This window comes from Myotis daubentonii, chromosome 2 (genome assembly GCF_963259705.1).
Source record: "Myotis daubentonii chromosome 2, mMyoDau2.1, whole genome shotgun sequence".
Taxonomy (NCBI): Eukaryota; Metazoa; Chordata; class Mammalia; order Chiroptera; family Vespertilionidae; genus Myotis; species Myotis daubentonii.
The window spans coordinates 123,335,958-123,353,671 of NC_081841.1; the positions used below are offsets into that span (position 1 = coordinate 123,335,958).

A 17,714-nucleotide genomic window follows, 5' to 3' on the forward strand; every position below is an offset into this window, starting at 1 on the left:
TCAATATGATAGGAGACATTAAGAAAGGTATATAAAACATAAAAGAAAACGTAAATCACAATTAGAAAAACTCAGAAATGAGGTAGCAGAAAAAAATCAGTTTTAAAAAATTATTTCAGAATTTAAGATTAAACTGGAAAAAACACAAGAATGAATAAACATAAGAAGCAATGCCTTAAGAAATACAAAGATTAAGAAAGGAACATTGAAAAAATTTAAAAAATGAATAAAAAAAAGAATCTGATAGAAAGTAACAAATATTAAAGACTGAAAATGCAGATAATTACTCAGACATGAAAAAGAATTAAATCTTACCATTGAGACAACATGGATGGATGTAGAGGCTATTATAAGTGAAATAAGTCAGACAGAGAAAGACAAATACCATATGATTTTACTTATATGTGGATCTAAAAAAACAAAATAAATGAACAAGCAAAACAGAAACAGACTCATAGATACAGAAAACAAATTTATAGTTGCCAGATGGGAGGGGGGTTGAGAGGGAGGGTTGAAAAAGATGAAGAGATTAAGAAGTACAAATTAACAGTTATAAAGATAGTCACAAAGATGTAAAGTACAGCTTAGGAAATACTGTCATAGTGTAATAACTATGTATTGTGCAATAACTATGTATTGTAATAACTATGTATAACTAGACTTATCAGGGTGATCACTTTGTAAGTTATATAAATCTCTAATCAGTACATGGTACACCTGAGACTAATGTAATGTATGTAATGTTTTAATTGAAAAATTAAACATAAATTGAAAAAAAGTAAAATGCAGATAATATGAGTCCCTGAAGAAGAAAACTAAAACAAGAGAACAGAATGAATACTAAAAACTGTAATTCAGGAAAACATGTATGAAATTAAAAAAGAAAAATTGAAGCCACATATTTAAAGCACATTTTGTACATGAGGATATCAACCTTAGAATGACCAAGAGATCGTCTAGTAAAATGACTGAGGGAAAGAAGGAGACAGAGCAGTAGGAAAGGAGGAATGTTTGGTTTCTAGAAAAAAAGGACACATAACTCAAAAGGAAAGAAAGTTAGATTATCATCAAAATTTTAAAAAGAACATTTATGCCAAGAGAAAACGATGCCGGCGGGGTGGGCGCGCCCAACCTGAGGCTGCAAGTTCACTGCTGCGGGGGGAGTGTGGTGGTGCCGGAACCTGCGTCTCCTCATGGTCTTTGCTCAAAGCAGCTACCACCTCAGGCCAAGGTGAGCAGCTGTTCAGAGTAACTGGGAGGACCAGTGTCCCAGGCAGCCCAGCAGCCTTCCCTACAAAGGAGAGGAGTTAACTGTCATCACCACTGTCAGCCTCTCCTCAGCCAGAACCTGAGGAGCCCCGGGTCACCTTCCACGGGGAGCCTCTCCAGCCTCCTTCTCCCAGCCTCCCAGATATTCCCCCAAAGCCTCTTCACCGCTTCCCAGAGTTCAATGACCCTGACTACGATGAGACCCCAGAGGAGGGCCAGGAGTCCAAGAAGGAGGAGCCTTCAGTAAGCTAAGTCCCACGTGCCGTGCATGTGGCCAGTCTGCTGAGAGAGGGGGAGGAACTGTCAGATGACCAAGGGGATGAAGAAGAGGATGACCAGGCCTACGACGGCATCCCCAGTGGTGGATGGCACACCAACCACCTGAGCTCATCCTTGCCCAGCAGCCTCCTGATCCCCCAGCTCCCACCCCATCCCATGGATCGACTGCCCGGGGTCCCCACCCCCATCGCACAGGTTATCAAGTCTGGCTGGTTGGACAAGAACCCACCGCAAGGATCTTATATATATCAGAGGCGATAGGTGACACTGGATGTGGCGTACCTGCGATACTTTGATAGTAACAAGGACTCCTACTCTAAGCATTTTATCTCTGGCCTGCATCTCCCACGTGGCTGCCATTGGGGACCAGAAGTTTGAAGCGATCATGAGCAATCGGACCTTTGCCTTCCGGGCAGAGAGTGATGTGGAGCGGAAGGAGTGGATGCAGGCCCTGCAGCGTGCCCGGGCCAGCTATCTAGTGCTTCTCTGTTGGGTGTTCAAGGCTCAGAGCTGCCTGACTTTTGCTGGCAGCCTGGAGCTACATGGCATCAAGAATAAACTGTACGTGGCTGTAGTTGGGGACAAAGTGCAGCTTTACAAGAATCTGGAGGAGTACCACCTGGGCATCGGCATCACCTTTATCGACATGAGCGAGGGCAATGTGAAGGAAGTGGGCCGGCGTAGCTTCGATCTCACTACCCCGTACAGCATCTTCAGCTTCTCAGCCGAAACAGAACTAGAGAAGGAACAGTGGCTGGAGGCCATGCAGGGAGCCATTGCCGAAACTACCTCAGAGGTGGCTGATCGCATCTGGGCCGTGGCCCACAACAGATGCGGGGCTGCCCAGCCTGACTGGGCCTCTATCAACCTCTGTGTCGTCATCTGCAAGCGCTGTGTGGGGAAGCGCCACGGCATGGGTGCTGGCGTCTCCAAGGTACAGAGCCTGAAGACGAACAGAAAGGTGTGGACAGAAACACTCATCCAGCTCTCTTAGAGCTGGGCAATGGCGCCGGGAACTGCTTCTGGGGAGCCAGCATGCCTCCTAGTGAGGCCCTGCAGCACCACAGCAGACGCAGTGCCCTGCGGAGTCACCTGGAGGCCAAACACCTCGAGGGCAAGTACCTCCGTTACCATCCTCTCTTTGGCAACCAGGAGGAGCTGGACAAGGTCCTGTGTGCCGCAGTCACTACCACAGACCTGGCTGAGACCCAGGCACTCCTGGGATGTGGAGCTGGGGTCAATTGCTTCTCAGGGGGCCCAGAGGCTCCCACACCTGTGGCTCTTGCGGAGCAGGCGGGGCAGACACTGCAGATGGAATTCCTTCAGAACAACCGGACCACAGAGGTAAATTGGCTGGATTCGATGAAGCCCCTGGAAAAGCACTACTCAGTTGTCCTGCCAACTGTGAGCCACAGTGACTTCCTCTACAAGACCACTTCCACTGCCAAGCTGCTGCAGGAGCGCTGTGCCCAGGAAGAATTCAGCAGACGCTGGTACATCCTTAGTGATGGGGTCTTGAGCTACTATGAGAATGAGAGGGCAGTGACCCCCAATGGGGAGATTTGTGCCAGCAAGATTGTGTACCTGGCAGTGTCCCCTCCTGACACCCACGGCTTTGAGCACACCTTTGAGGTATACACGGAGGGAGAGCGACTATATCTGTTTGGACTAGAGAGTGCGGACCTGGCTCGTGAGTGAGTCAAGTGCATTGCTAAGGCGTTCGTGCCTCCCCTGGCTGAGGATCTGCTGGCCTGGAATTTTGAATGGCTTGGGCGCCTACCCTACAAAGCTGGCCTGAGCCTACAGCGGGCCCAGGAGGGCTGGTTCTCTCTCACCGGCTCTGAGCTCCATGCCATCTTCCCAGAGGGGCCTTGCAAGGAGCCATTGCAACTGTGGAAACTGCAGGAGCTTTCTGTCCAAGGGGACAGCGAGAACCAGGTGTTGGTGCTGGTGGAGAGAAGGACACTGTATATCCAGGGAGAACAGCGACTGGACTTTGCGGGCTGGCTGGGGTCCATCCAGAAAGCAGCAGCCAGCTTGGGGGATACACTGTCAGAGCAGCAGCTGGGAGACTCGAACATCCCAGTGATAGTGTACTGCTGCGTGGACTACATCACGCAATGTGGCCTGACCTCCGAGGGAATCTCCCGCAAGAGTGGACAGACTTCGAAGACACAGCAGCTGCTGGAGAGCCTGCGACAGGATGCTCGCTCTGTGCACCTCAAGAAGGGCAAGCAACATGTGGACAACGTCTCCTCTGCACTCAAACGCTTCCTGCGAGACCTGCCTGATGGGCTCTTCACTGGAGCCCAGCGCCTATTCTGGCTGGAGGCTTCAGAGATTGAGGATGAGGAGGAGAAGGTCTCCAGGTACCGAGGGCTCCTGGTGCGTCTGCCACCAGTCAACCAGGCCACAGTGAAGGCCCTTATCAGCCACCTGTACTGTGACCAGTGCTTCTCTGACATGAACCAGATGAACACACACAACCTGGCTATTGTGTTTGGGCTCACGCTCTTCCAGACAGATGGGCAGGACTACAAGGCTGGCCATGTGGTGGAAGACCTCATCAACCACTATGTGGTGGTATTTAGTGTGGACGAGGAAGAGCTGAGGAAACAGCAGGAAGAGGTCACTGCCATTGCAAAGATGGGTGTGGCTGATACTGCCAGTGGGACACAGAAGGCAGAGGCTGAGCAGCATATCAAGATCCCAGCATCCAGGGGGGAGACAAGATGGTGGTGGAATAGGCAGATGTGGCCCAAGGCTTGTCCTGGAGCAAATAGAATGAGCAGCTGAAACAAATAACATCCACCCCAAATTGGTGAAGAAGACTCAGCTGGTGAGACAGTTTGCAGCCAGGAAGGGCAGAGTTCCCCTGGAAAGTCCAGGGCACTGCAACCACGTGAGCAGCAGACATGTGAGCAGCCCACTCCTGTCCAAGGAGCATCAGCCCCGCGAGCAGCCCACCCCAAGCATAAGAGCAGCAGCCTCACGTGGCCTGCCCCTATCCAAGGAGCAGCAGCTGTGTGAGCAGCCCGCCCCCATCCGATGAGCAGCAGTTCTGCGAGCAGCCCATCCCCACTCGAGGAGCAGCAGGAGCCCACCCCGGTCTGAGGAGCAGCAGCCACATGAGCAGACCACCCACGTCCGAGGAGCGGCAGCCCTGCGCAGACTGCACTGGTCCGAGGAGCAGAGCCACACACAGCCTGCACCTGTCCAATGAGCAGCAGTCGGGTGAGTGGCCCGTCTGAAGAGAAGCAGCCATGCGTGCAGCTCACTCCCATCCAAGGAGCAGCAGCCGCACAAGCGGCCCATCTTCCATCCGAAGAGCAGCAGCCACGTGAGCAGCCTACACTTCTCCGAGGAGCAGCAGCCTTGCTATCAACCTGCCCCTGTCCAAGGAGCAGTAGCCTCACAAGTAGCTCGCCCCATAAGAGGAACAACAGCAGCATGCAGCCAGACCCTATCCAAGGAACAGCAGCCTCGTGATCAGCACACCCTCTGTCTGAGGAACAGCAGCTGTGCGAGATGCCTTCCCCGACCAGCCAGAGGAGCCACCATGGCTGCAAACAGCACTCACCAGAGGAGCTGCTGCCAACTGAGGAGCAGCTGATACCAAAACCACCCAAGGAGCAACTGATGCCTAAGGAGGCACTGCCACCCAAGGAGCAGCCCCGGAAAGACTCAACATCTAGATCTGTCGGTGAGATCAAACATGGGTAGACAAAGAAACCCCCAAAGGAAAGAAAAGGAGAATCACCAGAAAAGCAGCTAAGTGAAACAGAGGCAAGCATTATGTCAGAAAAAGAATTCAGAATAAGGGTCCTAGAGTGCATAAACTGGATGGAGGAAAAAATCAACTTATGTAAGAATCAAGAAGAAATGAAGAGTGATATAACTGCAATAAAAAACACCATGGAAAGTTTTAATATTAGACTAGGAGAAAGGGAGGAACAAATTAGCAAATTAGAAGACAGGGAAGCAAAACACACCCAAACGGAACAGCAATTGGAGAAAAAATTAAAAGACAAGAGGAGAGCCTGAGGGAACTATGGGACAACATGAAACGAAGCAACATACGAATAATAGGGGTGCCAGAACCACAGGAAGAGGAACAAGGCTTAGAAAACCTATATGAAGAAATATTGTCTGAAAACTTTCCTGATGTGGGAAGAAAAAAGTCACACAAGCACAGAGAGTCTCAAACAACATGAACCTGAAAAGACCCACACCAAGACACATCATAATTATGATGGCAAATGTTCAGGACAAAGAGAGAATCTTAAAGGCTGCAAGAGAGAGACAGAAAATTACGTACAAGGTATCTCCCATTAGATTATCAAAAGGTTTCTCAACAGAAACACATCAGGCCAGAAAAGAATGGAAGCAAATTTACAAAGTGATGCAAAGCAAGGGACTGAATCCAAGAATACTCTATCCAGCAAAACTATCATTCAAAATTGAAGGGGAAATAAGGAGCTTCACAGACAAAAAAAACTAAGGGAGTTTATCACTACCAAATGAGCAATGGAAGAAATGCTAAAGGGATTGGTGTAAAAAGAAGAAATAAAAAGGTAAGAAAGAACACAGGCACAAAAAATAAACATGGCTACAAAAAAAAAAGTACTTTTCAATAATAACTTTAAACATAAATGGACAAAATGCTCCAATCAAAAGACATTGAGTGGCTGAATGGATTAAAACAAAAAACAAAAAAAAAAACATGACCCATATATATGCTGTCTACAAGAAACCCACCTCAGAATACGGGACTCACACAGACTGTAAGTGAAGGGATGGGAAAATATCTTTCAGGCAAATGGAAATGAAAAAAAAGGTGGGGTAGCAATACTTATATCTGACAAAATAGACCTCAAAGTGAAGGCCATAACAAGAGATAAGGAAGGCCACTTCATAATACTAAAGGGATTGATACAACAAGAGGATATAACTCTGATAAACATGTATGCACTCAATGCAGGAGTACCCAAATACATAAAAAAACTCCTGGAAGATATCAAGGGAGAGATAGACAACAATACAATCATAGTAGGGGACTTAAACACACCACTGACATCACTGGATAAATCCTCTAGACAAAAAAATCAGCAAAGAAACAGCAATCCTAAATGACTCACTAGATCAGATGGACTTAATTGACATCTTCAGAACATTTCACCCCAAAGATGCAGAATATACATTCTTCTCAAGTGCACATTGGACATTTCCAAAAATAGACCACATATTGGCTCACAAAGTCTCCTCAAATTTAAGAAGATTGAAATCATACCAAGCATCTTCTCAGACCACAGTAGTAGAAATAGTAGAAATAAACTTCAATAAAAACAATCCAAAACACTCAAACATTTGAAAGCTGAATAGCATGTTATTAAATATTGAATGGGTTACCAAAGAGATCAAAGAAGAAATTAAAAACATCCTGGAAACTAATGACAATGAAAACACAACAATCCAAAACCTATGGAACGCAATGAAAGCAGTCCTGAGAGGGAAGTTTATTGCTCTACACGCCTACCTCAAAAAACAAGAAAAAATGGTAGGAAATCATCTAATTCTACAACTTAAAGAATTAGAAAGAGAGCAGCAAGAAAATCCCAGAGTGAGCAGAAGGAAGGAGATAATAAAGATTAGAGCAGAAATAAATGACATAGAGACCAAAAATACAATACAAAAGATCAATGAAACCAAGAGCTGGTTCAATGAAAGGATAAACAAGATTGATGAACCTCTAGCCAGGCTCACCAAGAAGCAAAGACAGAGGACCCAAATAAACAAAATCAGAAATTATAGAGGCAAAATAAAAACAGACCCCACAGAAACACAATTGATTGTTAAACAATACTATGAACAACTCTACTCCAACAAACTAGACAGCCTGAAGGAAATGGACATATTCCTAGAAAAATACAACCTTCCAAAACTCAATCAGGAAGAATCTAAAAATCAAAACGGGAATAACTATGGAAGAAATTGAAGCAGTCATCAAAAAGCTCCCAGCAAACAAAAGCCCAGGGACAGATGGCTTCACATGGGAGTTTTACCAAACATTCAAGGAAGAACTAAAACCTATCCTCTTCAGACTATTCCAAAAAATTCAAGAGAAAGGAACACTTCCCTGCTCATTCTATGAAGCCAGCATCACCCTAATACCAAAATCAGATGAAGACAACACAATGAAAGAGAATTACAGGCCAATATCCGTCATGAACATAGATGCCAAAATCCTCAACAGAATCCTAGCAAATCGGATCCAGCAGTACATCAGAAAGATCATACCCCATGACCAAGTAGGATTTATCCCAGGGATGCAAGGATGATCCAATATCTACAAATCAATAAACATGATACATCACATAAACAAATTCAGAGAAAAAAAACCACATAGTCATATCAATTGATGCAGAAAAAGCATTTGACAAAATTCAACACCATTTTTTGATAAAAACTCTCAGCAAGATGGGAATAGAAGGATCATACCTCAACATAATAAAAGCCATATATGACAAACCCACAGCCAACGTCATACTCAATGGGCAAAAACTAAAATCATTTCCCCTAAGAACAGGAACAAGACATGGATGCCCACTCTCACCACTCTTGTTCGACATAGTACTGGAAGTACTAGCCATTGCGATCAGACAAGAAGAAGAAATAAAGGCATCCAAATTGGAAAAGAAGAAGTAAAATTGTCCTTATTCACAGATGACATGATATTGTACATAAAAATCCCTAAAGATTCCATCAAAAAACTATTAGACTTAATAAATGAATTCGGCAATGTAGCAGGATACAAAATTAATGCGAAGAAATCTATGGCATTTCTATACACCAATAGTGAACTTACAGAAAGAGAGACTAAAAAAAGCAATCCCATTTACCATCACACCAAAAAAATTAAGATACCTAGGAATAAACTGAACTAAAGAGGTAAAAGACCTCTACTCAGAAAAATACAGGACATTGAAAAAAGAGATAAAGACATAAACAAATGGAAGAACATACCATGTTCATGGATTGGTAGAATCAACATCATTAAAATGTCCATACTACCCGCCGTATCCGGTTTGGCTCAGTGGATAGAGTGTCGGCCTGGGGACTGAAGAGTCCCAGGTTCGATTCCGGTCAAGGGCATGTACCTTGGTTGTGGGCCCATCCCCAGTAGGAGGTGTGCAGGAGGCAGCTGATCAATGTTTCTCTCATCGATGTTTCTGACTCTCTATCTCTCTCCCTTCCTCTCTGTAATATCAATAAAATATATTTTTAAAATAAATAAAATAAAATGTCCATACTAATCAAAGCAATCTATAAATTCAATGCACTCCCCATTAAAATACAAATGGCATATTTCACAGACCTAGAATGAACTCTCCAAAAATGCATCTGGAATAAAAAAAGACCTCGTATCCTGAGAAAGAAGAACAAAGTAGGTGGGATTTCAATACCAGATATCAAGCTGTATTACAAAGCCACTGTTCTCAAAACTGCCTGTTACTTGCACAAGAACAGACATATAGACCAATGGAATAGAATAGAGAACCTAGAAATGACCCAAACCACTATGCCCAATTAATATTTGACAAAGGAGGCAAGAACATACAATGAAGTCAAAACAGTCTCTTCAATAAATGGTGTTGGGAGAATTTGACAGTTACATGCAAAAAAATGAAACTAGACCACCAACTTATACCATACACAAAAATAAACTCAAAATGGGTAAAGGACTTAAATGTAAGACCGGAAATCATAAAAATACTAGAGGAATCTAAAGGCAACAAAATCTCAGCCATATGCCGAAGCAATTTCTTCACTGATACAGTTCTTAGGGCAGTGGTTGGCAAACTCATTAGTCAACAGAGCCAAATATCAACAGTACAACGATTGAAATTTCTTTTGAGAGCCAAATTTTTTAAACTTAAACTATATAGGTAGGTACATTGTTATTAACTTAATTAGGGTACTCCTAAGGCTTAGGAAGAGCCACACTCAAGGGGCCAAAGAGCCGCATTTGGCTCATTAGCTGCAGTTTGTCGACCATGATCCTAGGGCATTGGAAACTAAAGAGAAAATAAACAAATGGGACTACATCAAAATAAAAAGCTTCTGCACAGCAAAATTAACCATCAACAAAACTACAAGAAAGACCACTGCATGGGAGAACATATTTTGCAATGTTATCACCAATAAGGGTTTAATCTCCAACATTTATAGGGAACTCATACAATTTAACAAAAGGAAGATAAACTACCCAATCAAAAAATGGGCAAAGGAGAAACTAAGATGGTGGCATAGGTAAGCACCGGGAAATTGCTGCCTCCCACAACAACTTCAAAAATACAATGAAAAGACAAAACGGACATCATCCAGAACAATAGGAAGGCTGGCTGAGTGGAAATTATACAACTAGAAGGAAAGAGAAAAGCACACTGAGACTCAGAGGAGGTGAGGAAGTAAAGTGCAAAGGTACGGAGGCTCGAGCGCGCGAGCGGAAAGGGGCTAATACCTAAGGATGCAGCTGTTTTTTTTAATCAGGAGGGAGTCATAAGCTCCCAACTGCTCTGAACTCTGGTTCCGGGAAGTCTCTGGGGACACAGGACTCATACGGGGAGAAAGTGGACAGTCTGGCAGCAGCAGAACTCTGAACTTGAGGGTGGCTTTCCCTCAGAGGTGCTTACAGCAATTATCGGGACACTGAGATGTGCAGCCCCTTAGGGCAGGGCTGAGGACCAGCCATAGCTGCTTGCTCCGCCATATGATTCCCTGCGACCCCGCCCTACCCAGGCTGCCACAGAGGCTTTTGCATATGAATGCCCTGGCCCTTTGCAATCTGAAAATTACCTAACAAATTGAAGCTGGGCCAGACAGACCCAGAACTTCCAAGAGAAGGCCCAAGGCCCCACAGCAGCTTGCATTGATTCACAGCTGGGCCTCATCAGGCCACCTCCAAACTCCAAAAAAGGAAGGGGAATCTGCAGTTCTCTTCGTAGCTCCTGCTGGGTAACCTCAGGCAGAGGCTAAATTAGCACCTTCTTAGATCCAAGAGCCAGTGTACCCAGTGGTCAGAGGGGGACCATCCAGATTACAACTCCTCAGATTCATAAGGGACACACTCGGGGCGCAGACTCAGTGAGCACCAAAGCCCCACTGAAGCAAGTCTTGCCCCAGAAGGGTGTATTCAGCACAGAAGTTCTCCCACTGCAGACACAGCTGATTCTCACTGCCAATTGGCCTGGAGGTCAATTCCTCCCAGTGATCCTACAACAATCAAGGCTTAACTACAACAAGACTGTGCACAAAGCCCACAAGGGTGTGCACCAACAGTGTCCACCTCAGGTAACTGGGGAGGCTGAGCCACTGGGTCCTACAGGACACCTAGCACAAAAAACCACTCTACCAACACAGGGAAGCATAAAAAATGCTGAGACAAAGAAACAGGTCACAAATGACAGAAATGGAGGAAAGCAAACGACTGGATATAGAGTTCAAAACCATGTTTATAAGGTTTTTCAAGAATTTTATGGAACCCGCCGATAAATTTAGTGAGACCCTGGAGGATATGAAAAAAGACCAACTAGAAATTAAGGATACACTGACTGAAATAAAGAATAATATACAGAGATCCAACAGCAGACAAGAGGATCCCAAGAATCAAGTCAAAGATTTGAAATACGAAGAAACAAAAAATACCCAACCGAAAAAGAAAAAAGAAAAAAGATTCCAAAAGTACGAAGATAGTGTAAGGAGCCTCTGGGACAACTTCAAGCGTGCCAACATCACAATTATAGGGGTACCAAAAGAAGAGGGCAAGATATTGAAAACCTATTTGAAGAAATAATGACAGAAAACTTCCCCTACCTGGTGAAAGAAATAGACTTCCAAGTCCAGGAAGCGCAGAGAACCCCAAACAAAAGGAACCCAAAGAGGACCACACCAAGACACATCATAATTAAAATGCCAAGAGCAAAAGACAAAGAGAGAATCTTAAAAGCAGCAAGAGAAAGACAGTCAGTTACCTACAAGGGAGTACCCATACGACTGTCAACTGATTTCTCAACAGAAACCATGCAGGCCAGAAGAGAGTGGCAATGCCAAGAACCTACAACCAAGATTATTTTATCCAGCAAACCTATCATTCAGAATAGAAGGTCAGATAAAGAGCTTCACAGATAAGAAAAAGCTAAAGGAGTTCATCACCACCAAACCAGCATTATATGAAATGCTGAAAGGTATTCTTTAAGAAGAGGAAGAAGAAAAAGGCACTCTTACCATTTGCCACAGCATGGATGGAACTGGAGAGCGGATAAATACCACATGATCTCACTCATTTGTGGAATATAATGAACAGCATAAACTGATGAAAAGGACTGATCCAGAGATGGAGAGGCATTTATTGGACTGTCGGGCCTTGGAGGGAAGGTAGGGGAGGGTGGGGGTAAGGGGGAAAGATCAACCAAAGTACTTATATGCAAGCATATAGGCCTAACCAATGGACATGGACAATGGGTGGGGGGGTGAGAGCATGAGCGGGGGCGGTGGTGTAGGGGGCAACATGGGGATCCTTATCAAGGACACATATGTAATATCTTAATCAATAAAAAATATATTTAAAAAATGGGCAAAGGACCTATCTAGACACTTTTCAAATGAGGACATTCAGAAAGCCAAGAGACATGTAAACATGCTCAAAGTCACTAATCATCCGAGAGATGCAAATCAAAACAACAATGAGGTACCATCTCACACCTGTCAGAATGGCTATCATCAACAAATCAAACGACAAGTGCTGGAGAGGATGCAGAGAAAAAGAAACACTCGTGCATTTCTGGTGGGAATGCAGACTGGTGCAGCCACTATGGAAGACAGTATGGAGTTTCCTCAAAAAGTTAAAAATGGAACTCCCATTTGACCCAGTGATCCTACTTCTAGGAATATATCCCAAGAAAACAGAAACACAAATCAGAAAGGATATATGCACCCCTAAGTTCATAGCAGCATCATTCACCATAGCTAAGATCTGGAAACAGCCTAAGTGCCCATCAGTAGATGAATGGATTAGAAAACTGTGGTACATCTACACGATGGAATACTATGCTGCTGTAAAAAAAGAAGGAATTCTTACCATTTGCAACAGCATGGATGGAACTGGAGAGCATTACGCTAAGTGAAATAAGCCAGTCAATGAAAGAAAAATGCCACGTGATCTCACTCATTTATGGATAATTAAGACCATTATAAACTGATGAACAAAAATAGATACAGAGGCAGAGCTGCCTCTAACAGACTGTCAAACTACAGCAGGAAGGCTGGGGAGGGTGGGAGGGCCGGAGGGGGGTGTGTAAGAGATCAACCAAAAGACTTGTATGCATGCATATAAGCATAACCAATGGACATAAGACACTGGGGGGTAGGGGAGGCCAGGGGATTGTCAAGGGCAGGGGGAAAAAAAGGAGACATATGTAATACTCTTTGTAATACTTTAAGCAATTAAAAAAAATAACAGGAAAAAAAATAAATATGTACTCTCGGCTTAAAATAAATAAATAAATAAATAAGTAAATAAGTAAGTAAGTAAGTAAGTAAATAAATAAATAAATAAATAAATAAATAAATAAATAAATAAATAAATAAATAATCCCAGCATCCATGACAGCTGAGGAGCTGACCCTGGAGATCCTGGATTGCAGAAATGTGAGCATCAGGGAGAAGGACTATTGGACCTGCTTTGAGGTCAATGAGAGGAAGGAGACAGAGCTCCCCCTGCACTTTTGGAGAAGGTGCTGCCCATCCTGCATGGGCTGGGCATAGACAGCTACCTAGTGGTGAAGAAGTATCAGTCCATGGAGGCCATGCTGCTATACCTGGCCAGCCATGTGGGTGAAACCAAGCATGGCATGATGAAGTTCCGTGAGGACCGCAGCCTCCTGGACTTGGGCCTGGGCCTGCCCTCAGGTGGATTCCAGGATCGCTACTTCAGCCTCAACAGCAGCTGCCTGTGGCTCTACAGGAGGTCTGGCGCCAGAGGCCGTGGAGCGGGGCCTCTGAGACCAGTCACAAACCTGAGAAGGAGTGGCCAGTGAAGAGCCTCAAAGTCTATTTGGAAGTGAAGAAGAAACTCCAGCCACCCATCTGCTGGGGCTTCACTATGGTGCACGAGACAGAGAAACACGAGAAGCAGCAGTGGTACCTCTGCTGTGAGACACAGATGGAGCTCCCAGAGTGGTTCGCCACCTTTCTCTTTGCACAGCATGATGGCCTGCTGTGGCCCTCAGAGCCCTCACGCGTGCCCCTGGTGGTCCCCGAGGTCCGGATGGGCAGCGTATCGCTGATCCCCCTGCGTGGCAATGAGAATGAAATGTGCCGGAGTGTGGCTGCCTTTGCTGCGGACCCACTTTCTCTCCTGAGAAACATGTGAGTGCAGGAGCCAGTCCCTGGCTCTGGGATTCTTGCTGCCTGGAAGCCTTCCTGTTCAGACACCCTCATGCCCTGTGTGCCTGCCGTGAGCCAGCAGAGAGCGCATGAGGAAGCTGCACCCCCACATTCCACATCCAGACTGCAGCATGGGGATCCCTGGCTGGGGTGGGGCAGCAGGGCATATCTGAGGAGGAACGCAGCATCTGCTCTGTCCAGGTGCTCAGCCCCCCTGGCCTGGTCTGCTCTCCCCCAGGGTCACCCACCCTGAGTTTGAGAGGTTGGAGAGATGGGCATCAATCAGGAGCTCTGGAGGGACACCATCCTTCCAGAGGCTCGAGGCTCTGGGGCCCCCGCTGGAAGGGAGCCTGCCTCCTTGCACAAACAACAGAAAGCTGACACTAGAGGAACACTCACCTGGGGGAGGCCGGGGGAGCTCTTGAGTAAGTTTCTATAGGGCCCTCCCCTGCCAGCCTGGTCGCCCCCAACTGCCCTTCCCTGCTGGCCCAGTCACCTCTAACTGCCCTCCCTTGCCAGCCTGGTCACCCCTAACTGCTCTCCCCTGTTGGCCTGGATCTCCCCTCTGACTTGCTGCCAGTGAGCTTCAACCCCAATGTCATCGTGCCTGCTGTCCAATGGTTGGGGACTCCTTAGCCCATAGGCTGGGTCTGCCTTGAGTTACACCTTGGTTGACCCTGTTCTGAGCTGTACTTCTTTCCCCCACAGACCTGGTCCTGCAGGTGTCAGCTGCAGGCTCCTCTGAATTTTGCCTCACTGAGCAATCTGGGATGGTGTCTATGGCAGGGACCCAAGCTGCTGTTTTACTGTTTGAATGTCTTTGTGTTTATTGTAGCTGATTTCTAGTATCATGCCATTGTAATCTGAGAAGATGCTTGATATTATTCCAATCTTCTTGAACTTATACTTAGTTTTTGTCGTAACATGTGGTTTATCATCATGACCTATGTGCACTTGAGAAGAATGTATATTCTTCAGCTTTGTGTTGAAATGTTCTATAAATATCAATTAAATACATCTGATCTAGTGTGTCATTTAGGGTCAATGTTTCCTTGTTGAGTTTTTGTCTGGACGATCTATCCAGTGAAGTTAGTGGGGTGTTGAAATCCCATGATAAGACTATATTTCTGTCAATTTATCCCTTAAAAAAAACTCCAAGAGTTTTTCTTTATATATTTATGTACTCCTATATAGGATGCATATATGTTTTCCAGTGTTTTATCCTCTAGTATCAATCTGTTAGGTATTATGTAATGACCTTCTATGTCTCTTGTTATGGCCTTTATTTTCAAGTCTGTTTTGTCAGATGTAAGTATTGCTACCCCTGCTTTTTCATTTCCATTTGCATGGAACATTTTTTTCTCCATCCCTTTACTTTTATCCTGTATGAGTCTTTTGTTCTGAAGTGGGTCTCTTATAGACAGCATATTGGTCATGTTTTCTTATCCAGTTAGCTACCCTCTGTCTTTTGATTGGAGCACTAAATCTATATACACTTAAGGTTATTATTGATAGGAATTAATTGCCATTTTTATTCTTTATGTCTATGTTACTCTCTCTCCTTATTATCATAGCAGTCCCTTTAACATTTCTTGAATCACTGGTTTGGTTGTAGTAAACTCCATTAGCCTTATTTTGACTGGGCAGCTCTTATTTCACCATCTATTTTGAATGATAGCCTTGCTAGATAGAATAATCTTGGTTTCAGATCCTTGCTTTCCATTACCATGAATACTTCATGCCATTCCCTTCTGGACAGTAGAGTTTTTGTTGAGTAATCAGCTGACAGCCTTATGGGACCTCCTTTGCAGGTAACAAATTGCTTTCTCTTGCTGCCTTTAAGGTTTTTTCATTGTGTTTAAGTTTTGACATTTTAATTATGATGTGTCTGGGCATGGACCTTTTTGGGTTCTTCTTCACAGGGACTCTCTGTGCCTCCTGAACTTGTGTCACGTTTTCCTTCACCATGTTAGGGAAATTTTCTGCCATTATTACTTCAGTTTCTCGATCCCTTGTTCACTTTCTTCTCCTTCTGGTATTCCTATGATGCAGATATTGTTATATTTCATGTTGCCTTTTAGCTCCCATAAACTTTCTTCCTGTTTTTTTAAATTGTTTTCTCCTTTTGCTCTCTGATTGATTGATATTTTTCTACCCTGTGTCTTAATTTGAAGTTCCAGTCTTTGGCTTCCTCTAATCTGCTATTTATTTCTTCTAGTGTATTCTTTATTTCTTCTATGTCATTCTTCATTTCTGACTGGTTGTTTTTCATAATTCCTATATCTTTTTTCATGCTGTTGAGCATCCTTATAATCATTACTCTAAACTCTGTATCTGGTAAATTGCTTATACCCATTTCATTCAGCTCTTGTTCTGGAGAATTATCTTGTTCTTTCATTTGGGGTTTGTTTCTTTGTTTCCCCATTTTGGATGCTTGTTTGGGTGTGTTTCTATGTATTAAGTAGATCTGCTATGACCCTCAGTCTTGGTAAGGTGGCCTTACATAGTAGATCACTTATGGGACCAGTGTTTCAGTATCCCTGATCACCAAACCTGGGTGCTCTAATAATGTCCCTGTTGCACATTATGTAGGCCCTCCTATTATAATTGAGTCTTGATTGCTATTGGATTATTCGTGCATGGGCTCAACCCTCAGCCTGGGTTCAACCCCCAACACAGTGTGCAGGCAACATTCTGTGCAGTTGCTTATCACAGGAAGTGGAATTCTCCTCTGGAGTGTTTGGAGCCTGCCAATATCTACCTATGGATATACTGCTTGTGAAGCTTATTGGATCCTTCTCTGGTGTTGTCTGAAGCTGGCCACTGGGATTTATTGGTTTTGGACCTCTTCAGAGGGTCTCTGGTGTGAGCCAATTTCAGATGCTGTTTGTGACTGGCCATGACTACCCTGTTTGAATCTATCAGCAATTCACAGCTTGTGCCTCCCTCTGCTGTGGCTGGATGCATATGGAAAGGACCAAGTTGCACACCAAAGTCTGCTTTTTTTCTAGACCCAGGTCCAGAAGCAGGTCAGGCAAAGACTCAAAGTGCTCAGAGATTTGCCTCTGCCTGCTGGCTAATTGCTAGTCTCAGTCACTTAATGAGCCTCAGGCTGTGGAGTTCAGCAGTGGGTAAACTCCACAGGGTGGGGCCTTCCAATGGGTGGAGCAATTGCTTCTCTCCCCCTCCACCACCCACCAAATGCTAAATCTGCCTGGATGGCAAAGGTCTGCCTGAGAAAATTTTCTGTGCAATATGGCATAAGGACTCAGCACAGTGATCCAAGTTACTGTCCATTCAAGCTCTCTCCCCAGAGCCACCAACCTCAGATTCTCCTCACACAGCTCTAGTACACTCTGTCCTTCCTTTGCCAGAGTGCAAGGTAAATGGCTGCACATGAAATTTTGCATCTTGGCCCTTTAAGAGGATGCCTACCTTTCCAGCCGTCTCTCCCTGGCAGACAGAAACCCTGCTGCTTTTCACAGCCAAATATTATGTGGTCACCTTTCTCAGTTCTGGTGCTCTGCTCTAAGCAGCCTTGCTTGGAGTTTTTACCTCAAACTTCTCAGGGGGAATCTCTTACAGCTGAGATAGCCATCCAGAACTTCAGCTGCTGCCTATGGGAGCCCAGCCAGCCCTCTCACACCTCCTACCAGTTTCAATGTGGTCTGCTCTTTATATCCTTTGTTAATAAGGGTTCTCTCCATCTAGTCTTCAGTTGG

At 44.8% G+C, this 17,714-nt stretch overlaps 1 pseudogene; it reads left to right on the top strand.

The window, feature by feature from the left end:
* The first annotated feature begins 327 nt into the window (after positions 1-327).
* Positions 328-14,402, top strand: LOC132226664 (arf-GAP with Rho-GAP domain, ANK repeat and PH domain-containing protein 1-like; annotated as a pseudogene).
* Positions 14,403-17,714: the final 3,312 nt, after the last annotated feature.